Raw genomic sequence first — 17,008 nt, 5'->3', positions numbered from 1 at the left:
ACCCCCGAACTGATTCAAATGACTCGCGAACCCGCTTTGAACTCGCGAACTGACTCAAATGATTCGCGATACCGCTCCGAACTCCCGATTGACTCAATCTGCCTAGGGCACCAACTCCCAGAGGAGGCACCATCCCAGTTGCCCCCAAAAAAAAAAAAAAAAAAAAAAACTTCCTCCATTCTCCCATCCGCGCTCCACCGAAGAGAAAAGAAAACTAAAAGTAAAAAAAAAAAAAAAACAGACATAAAGTTGGCTTGACATTGAACTTTTGAGAGTCTTAAATTTAGGGACCGTCTCTAAAGTTACATGCGATATTGGTATACACTTTTCTAAAAATGAGGCCCGTTTATCACTTTCAGGCACATTCCTGTGAAAGTTTTTTTTTTTTCTTTTTCAGGTTCCCTTACAAAATGACCCATGGTTTTAACAATAACACCACAAATCATTGTTCTTGTAGCCATGATAACTGTAAATTAACCACGGTTTTGTTACTTCATACAATAATTTACAAAGTATTAATATACTGTAATATTTTTGTTGTTGTTGTTGTTGCTATAAAAACAGACTTAAGTCATCAATAGCCTTTAAAATGGCTTAAAATGCATTATATAAAAAAATAATGAGGCAATAATGATTGGTTAATAATAACACTGTTAAAATACATAATGTAGGCAAATACAAAATAAACAATGTTATGTACATGTTATTACAAATGCCATGTGATTGCTGCTGTTACACTTACAGGACAATCAAATCCTTGTTTAGGATACTGACCAAACATTTCATTCAAATATTCACTTCATCTTTCATTTTTGGACACCTTTTTGCTATAGATGACACAGGCTTTATAATTTCTTCAACAAAAAACGTGCATATCACAACCCTGACAAACATAAATCATGGTTTTATCATAGTAAAACTGCTTAGTTTCCTTTTGCATGATTTCTGAATGCTTGAGACTATAAAATAAATTAGAGTCATAATAAAGTTATAGCCACAGGTAAATGTGGAGAGCTACAATTGTGATTTGTAAATAATACAATTTATTCATTTAGTTTTTTATTTGTTTAAAGTTATTTTTTCACCCCTATAGTCGGTGTTTTTTCCATCATCATATTTGAGGAAGGGGGGCACAACAATAAATCCTGCTTATGGGAATCCTTAAGGTGTTGTTATAGACGTCTCTGGGAATGAGTGCTCTACTACACACACACACACACACACACACACACGTACGCACACACACACACACACACACACACACACTGAAGCACGCGTGGTGTTTTCAGCTCTTCACTATATTGATGCATGATGTATTCTACACATGTGTACGTCAGCGCGCTATGAGAGGTTTTCACCATTTCATTTGATAAAACTATCGTCATTCATTCGTATCGTATTCACAGACTGACAGAAACGACAATGTCTTTACGAAAACCTGTCAAAATGAAATATCGGTATAACTTGAAGAAATTCAAAAGAAATATAGTACTATTGCACAGTAGAGTATGCTATACTTCCTATTAGCTAATAATAATGGTTAATTAAAAAACACAGAAACTCTGTCTTCAACTCACCAAAATAAAAGTTTGGTCTAACTCAAATAAATTATGTAAGAAATTGCTTAGTAAAATATACTTAAAAAAAGATATACTAAAACATTATTTTAAAGGAATATCACACAATTTTTCATAGAAGTTTTAATTTAAGCTTGCCAAAACAATAACACCATATTTTCAAAAACAATTTCTAAAAGTACATTTGTATTTGTGCCTATAATGTTTATGTATTTATGATTATTGTCAGCTAATAAAAGCTATGCTTCAGGATCATATTCATATCACATCTAAGGCTAAATGTAGCTCTTGACTGGTTGAGTTAGATGATGATTAACACTAAACTGTAGAAAATCAGTTGAGTCTCCCCAGCTGGAAATGGCTGTTAAAATCTTGTGTTTCTTATAATAAATTGACATATTGATAACACTGAATCTTTTATAATGCTCTTAATGACATGTTGATGCATACTGTATGCATTAGTGAGTGTGTGGTGCTTATGGGGTATGGTCACTTATTCCTTATATGTTTGTAATGTTTGTTATAACTGTTTCAAATGCAAGACATTGATTGCATGAGATTAAGTTTGTAAATGATAGCTGTGTCCTTTTGTAGTGTGCACATATATTTATCATCAAACTGTGATAACTGTGACTAAATTCAGTATATATACGTCTGCCATATGTTGCCACCCCTCAAAAATTTCTGCCCCCTTCTCGTCACCCCATCAATATTTTTCTAGAACCACCCCTGCGTAAATGATACACTTCACTTTCAAATAGAAAATAACGAAATTTCGTGAAAAGTCGAGTAGTTTGAATCAATATTGTTGATCGTTTAACATTTTACAATAAAACATTTGTCGAATATTAAATATTTAGCTTAGCTTACATCTTACCTCACACACTTTCTTCGACCGTTACAGGAAAGCCCCACCTCCTTTGATTTGATTGGCTGTTGAGATTATAATGAAATTAACGAACATTGAAGCAGAGTAAGGTAAAGCGTAATGGTTCAGTTGCATAGAAAGAATGATTGTGACTAAATATTTAACATGTATTTAAGCAGATCAGTGTATATAGCGGGTATTTGAGTTGCATGTGAATAATCCGCAGGATTTGGGCTTCAACTAGTGTGCACTAATATCGATTCCTTATGAGGGGATATACAGCCCTCCAGAGACGCTCTCTTTGCTTTGCCTAATTTATGAATGTGAAGAGCCGCTCTCCTGGTCGCTAGGTAACACACTTTGTAGATTCACGTGTGCACATTTTGGAGATTGGATTTGTTCAGTGAGCGTGCATGTGTGTGTGTGTGAGACTATTATTCTTTCAACCACAGCTGATAACAGGTGAATCTGATCATAACTGCAATCATAGATAAATCTGTCTACCACACAGATCCATATCTGACCATCTGCGCTGCTTTAATTCTGACGTTTTGTTTTACCAATTCGATAAAAAAAGTATGCAGGACACTTATAAAAGCCTAAATGTCATTGCTATTGACGAAAAACTACTTTACAATCACTCAGTGATTTTACGAAGATGTAAATAAAACTGATTCGTTTTTCTGCTTCAAAATTTAATATTTAATTCAATGTGTTGCATGCCATTTCTTTGCAATAGTTTATTACAATTTCTGCATGACAATGATTTCCACGCCATTCTTTTCAGTTTAACGAATGTATTCTAAGAACATTTTGTAAACGTTCCCATAATGCCATTAAAAACGTTACTTGGTTTCTAAAAACGTTATTTTGTAACATTGTTTTGTTTCTTTGTCAACATTACAGAAAGGTTCGTTTCGAATGTTCTCTGAAACAAGTAGCAACATTTAAAAAAAATTTGACACATTGACATACAGACAGTGTTGGGGAAAGTTACTTTTACAAGTAATGCATTACAATATTACGTTACTCCATAAAAAGTGACTAATTGTGTACGTTAGATATGGAAAGTAATGCTTTATGTTACTTTTGCGTTACTTTATGTCACCTGGGCTGGGCTTGGTTATTTTTTTTTTAATAACAAAAAACCCCAAAGTTGAAAGGCCCTTTCACACTAAAATGAATAATCTTCAGGCTGTCTCTGATTTGTCTCAACATGAGGAAAGTATAGCTCTCAGTCAATAAATAGGGGAAAAAAGTAACTCGGATATTTTGTTGTAAATGTAAAAATAATGCAGTGCTAGTTAGGTAACTCAAGTTACCCCCAAGATAACATTTTTGTGCTAACGTTTTTAAAAACCAAAAGACATGTTCTTTTAACAATGTTTGTTTATAACCTATAAAGAGAAGCAATCATCAAACAGCCAACAGTAATTGTATAACACAGTTATTAGACTGATGGTTGACAGTGTAAGTAGAAAACACCATGTGCTTTTGAGGTAGCAGACTTGATGATATCTGTGCATGAAATCCTTTTATTGTAGGAACTTGAAACCCATCGTGAGATTGATGTTCATCAGCCGAACGTTTGTTTTTTGCATCAGTTTTGCAGGACTGAAAACGTTACATTGTGTTGACATCATCTCAACTCTTGGCATTAAACCGGCTCCTGATTTAAGGTGTGGGTGTGGAGCGCATTTTTTGGCCCAAATGGAACTAGGACTTTTGTAGCGAGTCCAGAAGGGACTTGAATGTGTTTGGCATTTTCTACTGGCTGTTTTCTGTTTGTTTGAGACATACGGATGGAAAACGTCGATGAGTGGCAAATGAGATTGTGTGTTTGTGTGTTTTGGGGTTGAACGGCCCGATGGAAAGGTTGGAGTCAAGCCAGAGGCCGGAAAGAACCGTTCAGTGCTTATCAGACTCAACACATTGCCTCTTTCACACACACACACACACACACACACACACACCCTCCACAAGTACACACAACTTCCACTTTCTAGTGAATCAGGGGACATTAAGTGTTTTATCTAGTCGTGTTTGTTTGTGATGTCTGCTGTCATACGTGAATTATGAGCCAATTTCCACAGTTAATGGATTTACCTCTCATCTAAACTCACGGCCTTTGATCTTTGACCTTTCAGCCCTCCTCACCATTGGTAAAACCCCTAATTTTGTCCCCGTTTGTGCCCACAATCCGATGGAATATTTGGTATCCGGCTTGCACTGTAAAAAAAACGTTGATGAGAAAACCTTAAAATTCAATGCAACCCGATGCATTCATATTCTTGGGTTCTTAAAAAATTAAAAAATTTCCTAATTAATGCCACTTTCTTCCTCATTCATCATTTGATCTGTCATTTTTATTTCAAGATTTTTTATGTTTTAATGTAATGTATTTCTAATATAGTCTTTTAATTTCACAAAGAGTTAATTTCAGTGATTGCCAATTGATGTGCTTGAAAATAAGATTTTTTTTCCTTTATATTTTACTTATTTTTATTATGTTTTATGTATAAGATGCATTTTTGTATTAATGTTGTGTTTAATATTTGCTTTTTTTGTTCTTGAATTCTTTGAAAAATTGATATGATTGTAATAAACAATTAAAATACAAAGATTATGTAATAAGAACTTTTATATATTTGTATCGTTTTGTATTTAATTACAAATAATGTAATAAGAAAATAAGTCAAATTAGGTTAAATAAACATGAATGTTAGTATTGAAAATTTACCCAACTTTTATAAATATATTATAACTAAACTTTTTAAGTAAAAATCATTTTAAATAAGTATCTGGGTCAATAAAATTTATTGTTTTAACAAAATAAGTTTAAATATCCCATATTATTAGTAAAAACAACTTAACTGAGTGAAATCATAAAGACATAAAATAATTATTAATTTAAGTGAACCAAAAAAATTAACACAAACTTTAATATTGAAAACTTGTTTACCTTAGATTAATAAAGATATTTCAAATAAACTAAGTTCAAGTAACTTTTAAAAAAGTGGTTGGATCAGAAGTAAAAAAATATTTATTTAAAACTTAACTGGGTCACAGCAAAAATAAATAGATATATTTTTTAATTTGGATGAACTAGCAAATAAGGTTAAAATATCATGAACTTTGGTTTTGAAAACTTATTTACTAAAACAAGTTTTCCAACTTTTTTTTTTTTTTTTTTTTTTTAGTTCAAATAATTTTAAATAAGAATTAGGATCAATAAAATGTATAGTGTTTGCAAAACTTAATCAAATTTATGATATATTTCATATATATTCCATAGCCAAATTAGGATAGATCAACATGAACTTTAGTAAAAAAAAAAAAAAAAATCAAAATTTTTAAATATTTTTATAAACATATTCCAACAAATTTTTAGTCACTCAATTAATGGTAGGGCTAATGTATAGTTCCATCAAAACTGGTCAAATTGAAAATACTTAATATTGTAAGTAAATGCAAACTGAGTCAAAGCAACACAATAAAGCAAAAATGTATGTTTTTTAAGTGTACCTGTATAAATACGGTTAATAGGATAAAGTACAACTAACAACTTCAATGCATGCTAGAAACTCACAAACACTTAACATTTCTTGAAAAATTTTCAGTTTGTAATTTTTTTTGTTAATTCAGCTGAGTTTGACTAGTTGACACCTTTTTATTTATTTTTTTTACATTATGGGAATCCTTGAATGACCTTCAGCCGATGGTCATGTGATCCTGAACAACCAATCAGAAGCTTTTCAGGTTTGGAGTGGGAATTACGGCTGAAGTGGGCATGAATGCATGAGCCGGAGGAAGAGCTGGGCGTTTATGGGATGGATTTATGAGCGAGGTGCGTGTCAGAAGAGAGGGAGTGTTTAAGAGCCTGGATGAAAGAGAAAAGCAGCACAAGATGAAGAGAGGGCTTTATAGACGGAGAGAGAGATGGATGGATGAATCCAGGTCTTTAAGCTCCATTAGAAGAGCTTCATATTCAGTTTAATGAACTGAAGGGTAAGGGAAGGAGAACACACACACACACACACACACTCCGGCCGGTTCTCTTAACCTGAAAGGATATATAATAAACGGTTAGTGGCCAGGGTTTAGCTGGTTAACTTTGACCTCTGCGTGCAAAAAGCATCCATTCAGGAGCAGCTCTGGTGAAGTATATTGTTTGTTTGCATGCTCGATTTATGATAGTGATGTTTCCTGATATTTTAATGGATGTTTAATGTGAAGCTCATTGTTTTTTCAATGCACTTATAAATCTGCAATCTACTATAAAGCAAGAAGAAGAAGAAGACGCAAATGCTTTCAGGACAGCTCATACACTGTGGTGAATCAAACAATATAAATACTGTTCAGTTTATTGTACAGACAGATCGTTTTGTGTCTTTACACATTAATGTATGGTCTTAATCAGGGTTTAATTTGGTTTTGTTTGTGTATGTTTGTTTGATTCTAAAAGTCGTGATTCCCATCCACTTCCATTATATGACTGACGGACTGCAACAGTTGGAGTTAAAGATATTCGCTCGTGTTGTACTGAAGTCACCTACATCTTGGGGGTAAGCAGATAAACATTTCATTTTCATTTTTGGGTGAACTATCCCTTTAATAAAATAACAAGAATTTTCCATAGATATTACATTAAGAGCATGTTGTACTAACTAGTAAAACTTTGAGATACTCAATTCAATATACTACGATTTGGGACACACCAACTTGCCGCACAGATAAAGAATATTAGAAATTGTATTTAGCATTAAGGAATTCCTGCTTATAAATTAATATTTTGGCATGTTGTTCATGTGTTTTCATGACATCTGAGCTGGAGACGACTGGAAAACCACTTAAACTCACGGTGTGTTTGTGTAGGAAATCCACCGTCTGCTTTCTCTTGTATTTCACGCTTGGCGGCGTGTGCTTGTGTGTGAGATTGCACACGGATTTATTCGCTGGTTCTGGAGGGGAAGCTAGTGAAGGTCAAAGGTCGCGCTGGACATCCCTCAAACAAGCGGTGCATTTTACAGCCTCATCGACACAGCGATCCTGTTCCAGGATTCGGTCTGCGTCTGAGGACAGATGATGTGTTTCTCTCGGTCTCTGTTTCTTCTCAGCACAGACGAAGCCCTTTCTCTGCCATTAAGCAGACAAACAGAAAGCAGAGATGAGATGTTCTGGAAAGCGTTCAAAAACACGCCATGAAATCTGGAGAAAGAAATAAGAAATTATATTTTGCATAATGAAAAAGTTGCACTTTGACTTTATTTTCATGAGCATTGAACCACATTTTGCTTTCTAATGCCATGTGCATCCCGGTTAGGTTGATTGGATGGTGAAAAATATGGGAGAATGCAAAAACTGGTAAATAAATAAGATTTTAATGCACAGCTGTAAGCATTCAACAGAATAATTGTGAATGTTTTCATGAATGCATTACATTAATTAGAATTAGATTTTTCGTGGGAATTTATTATCACAAAATAATGTCAAATAATGCAAAAAAAAATATAATAATAAAATATATATATATATATATATATTAAGGATATAGTATAATATAGTAGTAAATATATTTTAAACACACACACTTACACATTTACACACACACACACACACACATACACATATGGTGAGAGTTATGGTCAGTTATCTCTGGGTCACACATTCATCCTGTCCTATTACAACGGACAGCGCAGTGAAATAGACCAATGCATCAGTGTCACACAGCCATGAGTGTGTGTGTGTGTGTGTGTATGTGTGTCTCTCACATGTGGACACACACTGTCTCATATTTCCTTCACATATTGCCTTTACAGCAAAAACTGAATAAAATAGTTTTTAAAATATAATTATACAAATTTATAAAACTGTTTTAATATTTGTAAATAATTATTATTTTATATTTTAGAATTATTTTTACAATTATAATTATTACATTACATACATTATATATATAATATATAATTTATATGTTACTTGATGCTACTGCCTTTACTGGACCTGCCTTTGATGCACTGTAAATAATGATGTCTAGAGAGTGAACAGAAACAGAATAAAATAGTCTGAAAAATAAATCAGAAAAATATAATAATAAATAAAAATTTAATAATTGTTTTTAATTATAATAATTATTATAATAAATTAATTATATGTTTATCAAATTGAATTAGAATATATATATATATATATATATATATAATAAATTACAACAATAATAATAATAATAAAAACCTATAAAAACAGAAAATAATAATAAATAAAATAAAAAATGTATTAATAATAATAATAATAATAATAATAATAATAATAATAATAATAATAGTTTTAAATATCTGAAACAGAGTGATTCTGTCTGTGGAGTGTCACGTCTGAGGTTCACTCGAGTGAGGATCTCTGGGAAGCAGACAGTGAGTGAGTTTAGTTTTGAAACAGAGTCACTCTGCACTGTTTTTCATTCTCTAGTTGAAGCACATGGTTCAGTGAACTCTACCAGAGAGAGAGAGAGATGCTCTGAAGACTGTCACACACACACACACACACACACACACACACACTCAGCCCCCTGTCCTTGTGCCTAAATATCAGTCCTCTGAAGCATTAGTTCGGAACGCTTTGGAGATGGAGTGATAAAATCCAGGAGAGAGAGAGAGAGAGAGAGTTCAGTCTCTCCAGAGTGTTTTCCATGTGTTTTTTTTCTCTCACAGTGGGAAAGGAAACCAAAGGTAAACATCAGCAGCGCATCAGGGTGGAAAACACACTCATTTATTTTTCATCTTTTCATTTTTCACCCTCCCCATTCAATTATCCGTTTGCTGTCACCGCTGGAAACCACATTTAGTGATTTTCAGCCGAGTGAGTTTGCCAGAAACATCAGCTTTTTGGAGGATTTACAAAAATATGGCTAAATATCAGTGCTTCTGTAGGTCCACACCTCCATACAGCAACAAAACACGGTAAAATCTTTAACACCAAGCATTTCTGCAGACTCTGTTGATATTCTCCTTGATTCCTTCAACTCAAAAGTTAAGAATGTTATTGATGATATTGCTCCAATAATAGTCAGTAAGAAAACAAACAGACAGAAATCAGTTTGGAGAAGATCAACAGCAGTTCAGACTATGAAAAGACAATGCAGAAAAGCCGAGCAAATGTGGAGGAAGACGAAACTTGAAATTCACTATAGCATCTATAAAGACAGCCTTCATGCTTTTAATGTGAAACTAGCCACAGCTAGACAGAACTTCTTCTCAAACCTTATAAACACAAACCCCCCAAGTCAGATTCCCAGTGATATGCTCTCAGACAGCAAATGCAATGAGTTTGCTTCTTTCTTTTCTGAGAAGATCATAAATATCAGGAAGGCGATTAGCACATCCTCAAGTAATGCAGAGGTCAGACAGATTCGGCCAAAATATCAAAATGATACTATGTCTATTTTTGAAACAATTGATAGCAAAATTCTGGAAGACATAGTGCAGCAACTAAAATCATCAACCTGCTGTCTTGACACACTTCCCACATCTTTTTTCAACAGTGTGCTTGACTGCTTAAAAGCAGATCTTTTAGAAGTGGTGAATGCCTCACTTCCTTCTGGGACATTTCCAAACTCCCTAAAAACTGCAGTTGTTTAGCCCCTCCTGAAAAAGACCAATCTTGATAACACAATTTTGAGCAATTTTAGACCAATGTCTAATCTTCCTTTTATAGGCAAAATTATAGAAAAGGTAGTTTTTAATCAGCTGAACAAATACTTAAACTCAAATGGATACCTGGACAATTTTAAATCTGGTTTCCGACCGCATCACAGCACAGAGACAGCACTCATTAAGATAATAAATGATATTCGCTTAAATTGTGACTCTAGCAAAATATTGGTGCTGGTGTTGCTAGATCTCAGTGCTGCGTTTGACACTGTCGATCATAACATACTACTAGAGAGACTGGAAAACTGGGTCGGGCTTTCTGGGATGGTACTCAAATGGTTCAGATCATACTTAGAAGGGAGAGGCTATTATGTGAATCTAGGAGAGCATTAGTCTAAGTGGACGTCCATGACATGCGGAGTCCCACAAGGCTCGATCCTAGCACCGCTCTTGTTTAGCCTGTATATGCTACCACTAAGTCAAATAATGAGAAAGAACCAAATTGCCTATCACAGCTATGCTGATGATACCCAGATTTACCTAGCCTTATCTCCAAATGACTACAGCCCCATTGACTCCCTCTGCCAATGCATTGATGATATTAATAGTTGGATGTGCCAGAATTGTCTGTCTGTCTGTCTATCTGTCCATCCATCCATGCGTTTGTCTGTCTTTCTATTGACCTGTCCATTTGTCTGTCCGTCCATCTATCCATCCATCTGTCTGTCTCTCTGTCAACTTGTCTCACTGTCTGTATATAAATAAATAAATAAATAAATAAGAACAAATTTTTCCTAATATTTATATATTGTTTAATTTCAGCTTTACTTAAATGATTTCACTTCTTTATAGTTTATATTTAAACTAATAATAATAACATCTATATATATTTTTATCTCTCTCTTTCTGTATTTTACATGTTAACAGTAAGTCAACTCAAACTTATACATTATGCATCCAGTAATGCATATAAGTATCTTATGTTTCATTCAAGCCTATGATGGGATCAGTATCTGTGTCTCGTGGATATCAAACCCATCACTATTGATCCAGAAGATGATGAAGATCTCTGCTCACTTTCAGCAGGTTAGTAGCTCTGGATCTCGGTTTTCTGGGCGTTTGCTCTGAGCGTTTGGCTGGATGGGTGTTTATCGGAGCCAATCTGTGTCTGACAACAGCATCAACACAGAACGAGTGTATGTGTGTGTGATTCTGGAACAGAGGTTCATTTTTTCAGCTTCAACACAAGTGTTTAGCCTCTGTGTTGTTCGGGGGAATCATTAGAATTGCAAATCACACACAGCGGGTCCAGTAAACACACGTTCTTTCGCTCAGAAAGGCCAGATCTGGGCGTGAGGCCAGAACGTGAGGCTCCACACGCTTCATGCTTAAAGGTGAAGTGTGTCATTTCTGTTTCTGAGCATCTCAGTCACAAGTGAATCCCTGAACACTTATGAATCCGATCATCATAACAGGTGTAAACAGAAGCTGTCGCAGGTCAGCGACCTTCTCTCACTGAAACGTTTAGCATTAATCATCAGCATAATTTGAGAGAAAAATGAGTAGATGAATTTCTCAGTATTAGTTTTTTATTACTTTATCAGTGGTTGGTTCTCAAACTATATTACCCATCAACGTGTCTTCATATGCTATATTTTAAATACTTAATTTATGTAAAAATCTAGTAAAAATAAAATATTTTAATAGAATAATTTATTTGAATATTTTATTTATTTTAAACTTATTTTAACAATAAATGTATTTTGTACTTTATTTATTTAGTTGTGAAGAGTTCAGGTTGTTTTATGTCAGCCTTATTAAATTCAAAATGTTTCAGACTTAAATATTACAGGCAGCAAAATTTTCTTTTTAATTAGCCCTTTTTTGTTTTCAAGATCATTTTTTCTTGAGAAGAAAATTAATTCTTAATGAGTATTTTTTGTATTTTTTTTTTTTTTACAGTAAAAATGTCACAAAAAAAATACTGGAAAGGGATACATTTGCTCAAAAAGCCAAAAAATAAATACTTGAACATGTTTTTAATTAGTCTTTTCTTTGTACTTGTTTTCCAGTAAAATGAAAATTTTGAGATGTTGAACATTATTTCTTATTTTAATTAGTTTTTAATTAGTCTGTTTTTTTTCACATAAAAATGCCTAAAAATAACAATCTAGAAATACTGAAAAAAGATACATTTTTTACATTTCTCCAATAAAAATTTCTAACGATGCTGAAAAAAAGATAATTTAGTTTGAGAAGCTAAAAAATTAAATAAACATCTTAATGATTTTTTTATTATTCTTAAAAAATATATATAATTCTAAAAACATAAAATAATGTTTCCAGTAAATTTACTTTTTTCCAGAAAAATATCTAAAAATGCTGGAAAATTATAATTTTATTGAGGTGCAAAAAAATTACTTCTTAATGTGTTTACAGTCTTTTTTATATTCCCTAAAAAAGAGAGAGAGTTTTTTCCTAGATGCAGTATTATAGGATTTTTAGATACAGTATTGAACATGACCACTACTTTTGATTAATATAATAATAATAATAATAATGAAAATGATGATGATGATGATGATGATGATAATAATACAAATAATTTAACTTTGTTGTTTATTTCCAGATTTTCGATGTGAGCTCAGATGTTTGGATCCCACAGTATGTACTTGAACATTTACACACATGAACATATAATTTATTGAAATCAAATGTCTGTCAATGCTTCTCTCTGGTGATTGTGATTGTGTGTCACTCGTCCGCTGTGAATGTGTTCTCTCTTCATACACCGTTTGTTTCTCTTCGGTCCTTTCTGTTTCTTTCAGCATCTTTCTTTCTCTGTTTTCTCTCTCCACAACAAAACCCCATTCATTCACATTTCTCTTCCTCCAGTATTTCTTTCATTTTCTTCCTGGGTTGCAGTTTGGCTCCTAAATGTGATTTCAGAGCCGAAGTTAAATTGTCCCAGAGAAAAACATAAACCATTTAAAGAGAGAGAAACTAACGGTGAGCGTCTGCTTTATTCACGGCTCCACACTCATTTATTTTAATGTTTTTAAAAGAAGTCCTTTTGTGTTCACCAAGGCTGCATTTATTTGATCAAAAACATTAAAAAAATCTAATTAAATGATGAAATATTATTCTAGTGTCAAGCAGCTGTTTTCTGTGTGAAATTCTGTAAAATTGTAATTTATTTCTGTGATGCTCCGCTGTATTTTCAGCATCATTCCTCCAGTCTTCAGTGTCACATGATCTTCAGAAATCAGAATAATATGATGATTTACTGCTCAAGAAACATTTCTGATTATTATCAGTGTTGAACACAGTTGCCTTTTTTCCATCATGCTGAAATTACCCCTCCAGCCCCCGCTGATACCCCAACACACACACACACACACACACACACACACACACACACACACTAGTTTACAAGTGGTCCAGTGCAACCTTATCTTTAACACACACACTTACACTCAAACACACAGATGTGTCAGGAAATTGTCAGATATTTCTTATTTTATCATTTCATTTTAAAAAGGTTACGGATTGAACTTTGAAGAAATCATATTTTCCCTCCTCAGGCTTAAAGTAGCAGAGTCACAGACACAAAAAATTGTATCATTATATTTATTTTTATTTTGTATTTAAATATAAATATATATAAATACAATCATACTTTATTTGCTTAATTGTTTTATTTTAACATAATATTTATATTTATTTATATTGTAAATTAAATAAATACATATAAATAAAAAACACATACTTTATTAACTTTAATATTCAGTTTGATGTATTTAACATTATGCATTTGTGTATTTTCTATTTTGTTTATTTTATTATTTTGTTTATATTATTTAAGGTTTTTATTTATTTATCCATTGATTCAGATCAAATGATACTTAACTGTTACAGTCTGAAAAAAATAGAAAGAAAAAAAAGAGAAATATTAATTTATTTCATTTTTTAATCATTATATTTTTTTATTTGAAAATAGAAATATCTTATGCAATATTGGATCTATTTTCCAAAGAGTTTTAGATATTTTACTGGAAAAGAAGTCAAAAATATTCAATAACGTTTCCATAACTTAATGAAAACATCAGTAAAATGCGGCTAAAAACTTGAGACGCTGTGTTCAGGAATGTTGATGTTTTTTTTTTTTTTTTTTTCTCAAGAGCAGCACAGAATGCTGCCGGTCAAATAAAACAGTTGCCATGCCAATTTGCTACTGTAAACAAAAGCTTGCAACATTCGCCCCGCCCCCGTGGTCTTCTGATTGGTCCACTGTCTTGGAACTGACAGTGATGAGTTGAAATTCTTTTAAATTGACAAAGCGTCTTAACAACGAGCTCTCAAGCCACAAAAATCTCTTAATTCATGTTTTTTCACTGTACATTCGAATTAATAGAGAGGCGGGACTTTCATTGTGCTGACAGAAGTTTAAAGTTTCTGCTAATATGATAACCAAAGCTTTTTTAAGCGCTTGCGATTAGACTGACAGGGACAGCTGATTCAGTGGTTGCCTTACAACATTATAATTATTTTTTTTAAATATAAATTAGAAAATCAGCCCAAAAAAAGTAACAAAATGTTTAAACTGAAAAGAGTACTCTGTCTGATCGGGGCCTTACTATTCATAGTCAAAAGTTAGTTCTTTTATCGATTTCATTTGATTTAATTGATTTTTAATTGATTTACCTGCTTTATCAGCTCATGAATATTAATGATTCGTATCCGTCTCACAGACCTGATTCGCTGAAAGGCAAATGTTTGCTATATCGGTTTGATTACTGACACATCTGTTCATCAGAGGCTTAAAATCGTTGTTTTATGTGGCTGGCTACAATTTACGACCTTTCCACCATGGCTAAACATAATGGAAAATTAAAATGTAATGATTTTTCCCAAAAAGCGCCCCCCGGCCTCCCTCCAGGTTCTAATGGTTAGCAGACCCATGGGTCTGTGTGATACTGAGTGCTGTATAAACACACACACACACACACATGGGTTATTATAGTTGCTTTGTATCTGATGGCTGTGTTCAGTGTTAATGGCCTCTCATTATGACGGAGTGATTTGAGAGGAAAGCGAGTGAAGTTTAGAAAAATATCCACAGCATTAATGTCTGCTACAGTAAATATGTTTGTCTGTCTGATGGCGTCCTGCATGTCTCTCTCTCTCTCATTACAGTAAGGAACATGATGCCACTGTAATTTATTTCTCTGCTCTGAACACCGTGAGTTATTTACTCCATCTGCTCGCCGCGGCACAAACTGATGCAGGAATGGGCTCGGGCCCGCCGCGACACCAATCAGTCAGTCTGATGCTTATTCTCCTGCTCTGTGGAAATCACTGATTGTTTCTCTGTTTCTCATGAAAACAGGCTTTGGGTTCTTCGCTTGAAGCCCCTCTTGAGAACTGATTCTCCAAACAGCTTCCAGCTGATCTGAGTTCAGCGAGGCGTGTAAGTTTACCTGAAGAGACCTGCATTTTCTTCTACAGCAGGGATTCACAAATTTTTGTGTCAGCCAAACCCATTGGACGTAAAATATTTAACCCTGGGATTTTTTTTAATTAATATTTCAATTCTTTTTAATAATGCATTTGCATGCTCACAAGTTCTCTGATGTTGGTTGATTATCACATGGCATCAGGTAAAATAAATATTTAACAAATATTTTTTATTTAGTGTTTTATTTTTATTTAGATTTTTATTCTATATATAATATAATTATAATATATATATATTTTTTTAACATATTTATTGTTTAGTTTTAGTGATTTGTTTTCATTTGTATTATTTATTTTAATTGACCATTTTTATTATAAAATTTTTAGTAAGTGTTTTATTTGTATTATTTATTTTAATTGTACCTTTTCATTATTAAATTTTTAGTGTTTTCTTTAAATTTTCTTTACATTTTTATTATTTAATTTGTAGTAAGTGTTTTATTTTGATTGTTTTTATTCAAAAAATATTCATTTAATTTAATATTTTTATAATTGCATTTAAATAAGCAGTTGTTTCTGTTTTTAATGATTTATTTCAGTTTAACATTTTATAATTGAATTCATATTTTGTATGTTTTATTTTTATTGATTTTTATTACTGAATTAATTTTAGTGATTTATTTGGATTTTTTTATTATAAAAATATTTTGTACTTTTAAAATTATTATCATTCTATTTGTGCATCAAAAGTGTTTTATTTTACTTATTTTCAGTTTTTTTATTGTTGATTTTTAATAAGTTTTTGTCTGTGTTTGATGTGACTGCCAGACAATATGATACACATGTACATGTGTTCAGAACACACACACACACACACTCACACACACAGTGTCTTTCCTCAGCCGTGTGTGTGTGTGTGTGTGTGTGTGTGTGTGTGTGTGTGTGTGTGTGTGTGTGACTCAATCACACGCATTAGTTCACAGGTTTATGATGTGCTTTTAATTAAGATTCATTAGAATAGATATTTCTCATTAGAGCCCAGTCCCCTGCAGACCTCTGTGATGAACCTGTCAGTCAAAGCAGCCCTGAGTTCACAGAAAACTCTCTCCGTCTCTCTTCACACTCGGGTGAACAGCAAAGCTGCAGAATCACTATAAAACAGCTTCTGAATGAGCCTCAAACCTGTTTTTTCAGGAACGCTACACTTTCTCTAATATGACGGTTCCTTTCTCCTGTTAGATAAAAACGTGTCACATTATGAGAGTATAATGGCTTGTAAATTGAGTTTCAGTTTAATAGTTCAGAATCATCAAGAGTCATGTAATTCTGTTTACACAACAGAGACATTTAATGACAGGTTAATTAATGGATCTCAGAGGTGATGAACTCAAAATATTTAATTAGTTAATACTAATTTTTTTTAAATATATTTTTTATAGTAATTTTACATTTTATTTTTT

The sequence above is a fragment of the Carassius auratus genome, chromosome 40 (assembly GCF_003368295.1).
Source record: "Carassius auratus strain Wakin chromosome 40, ASM336829v1, whole genome shotgun sequence".
NCBI lineage: Eukaryota > Metazoa > Chordata > Actinopteri > Cypriniformes > Cyprinidae > Carassius > Carassius auratus.
This window is presented reverse-complemented; position numbering follows the sequence as displayed.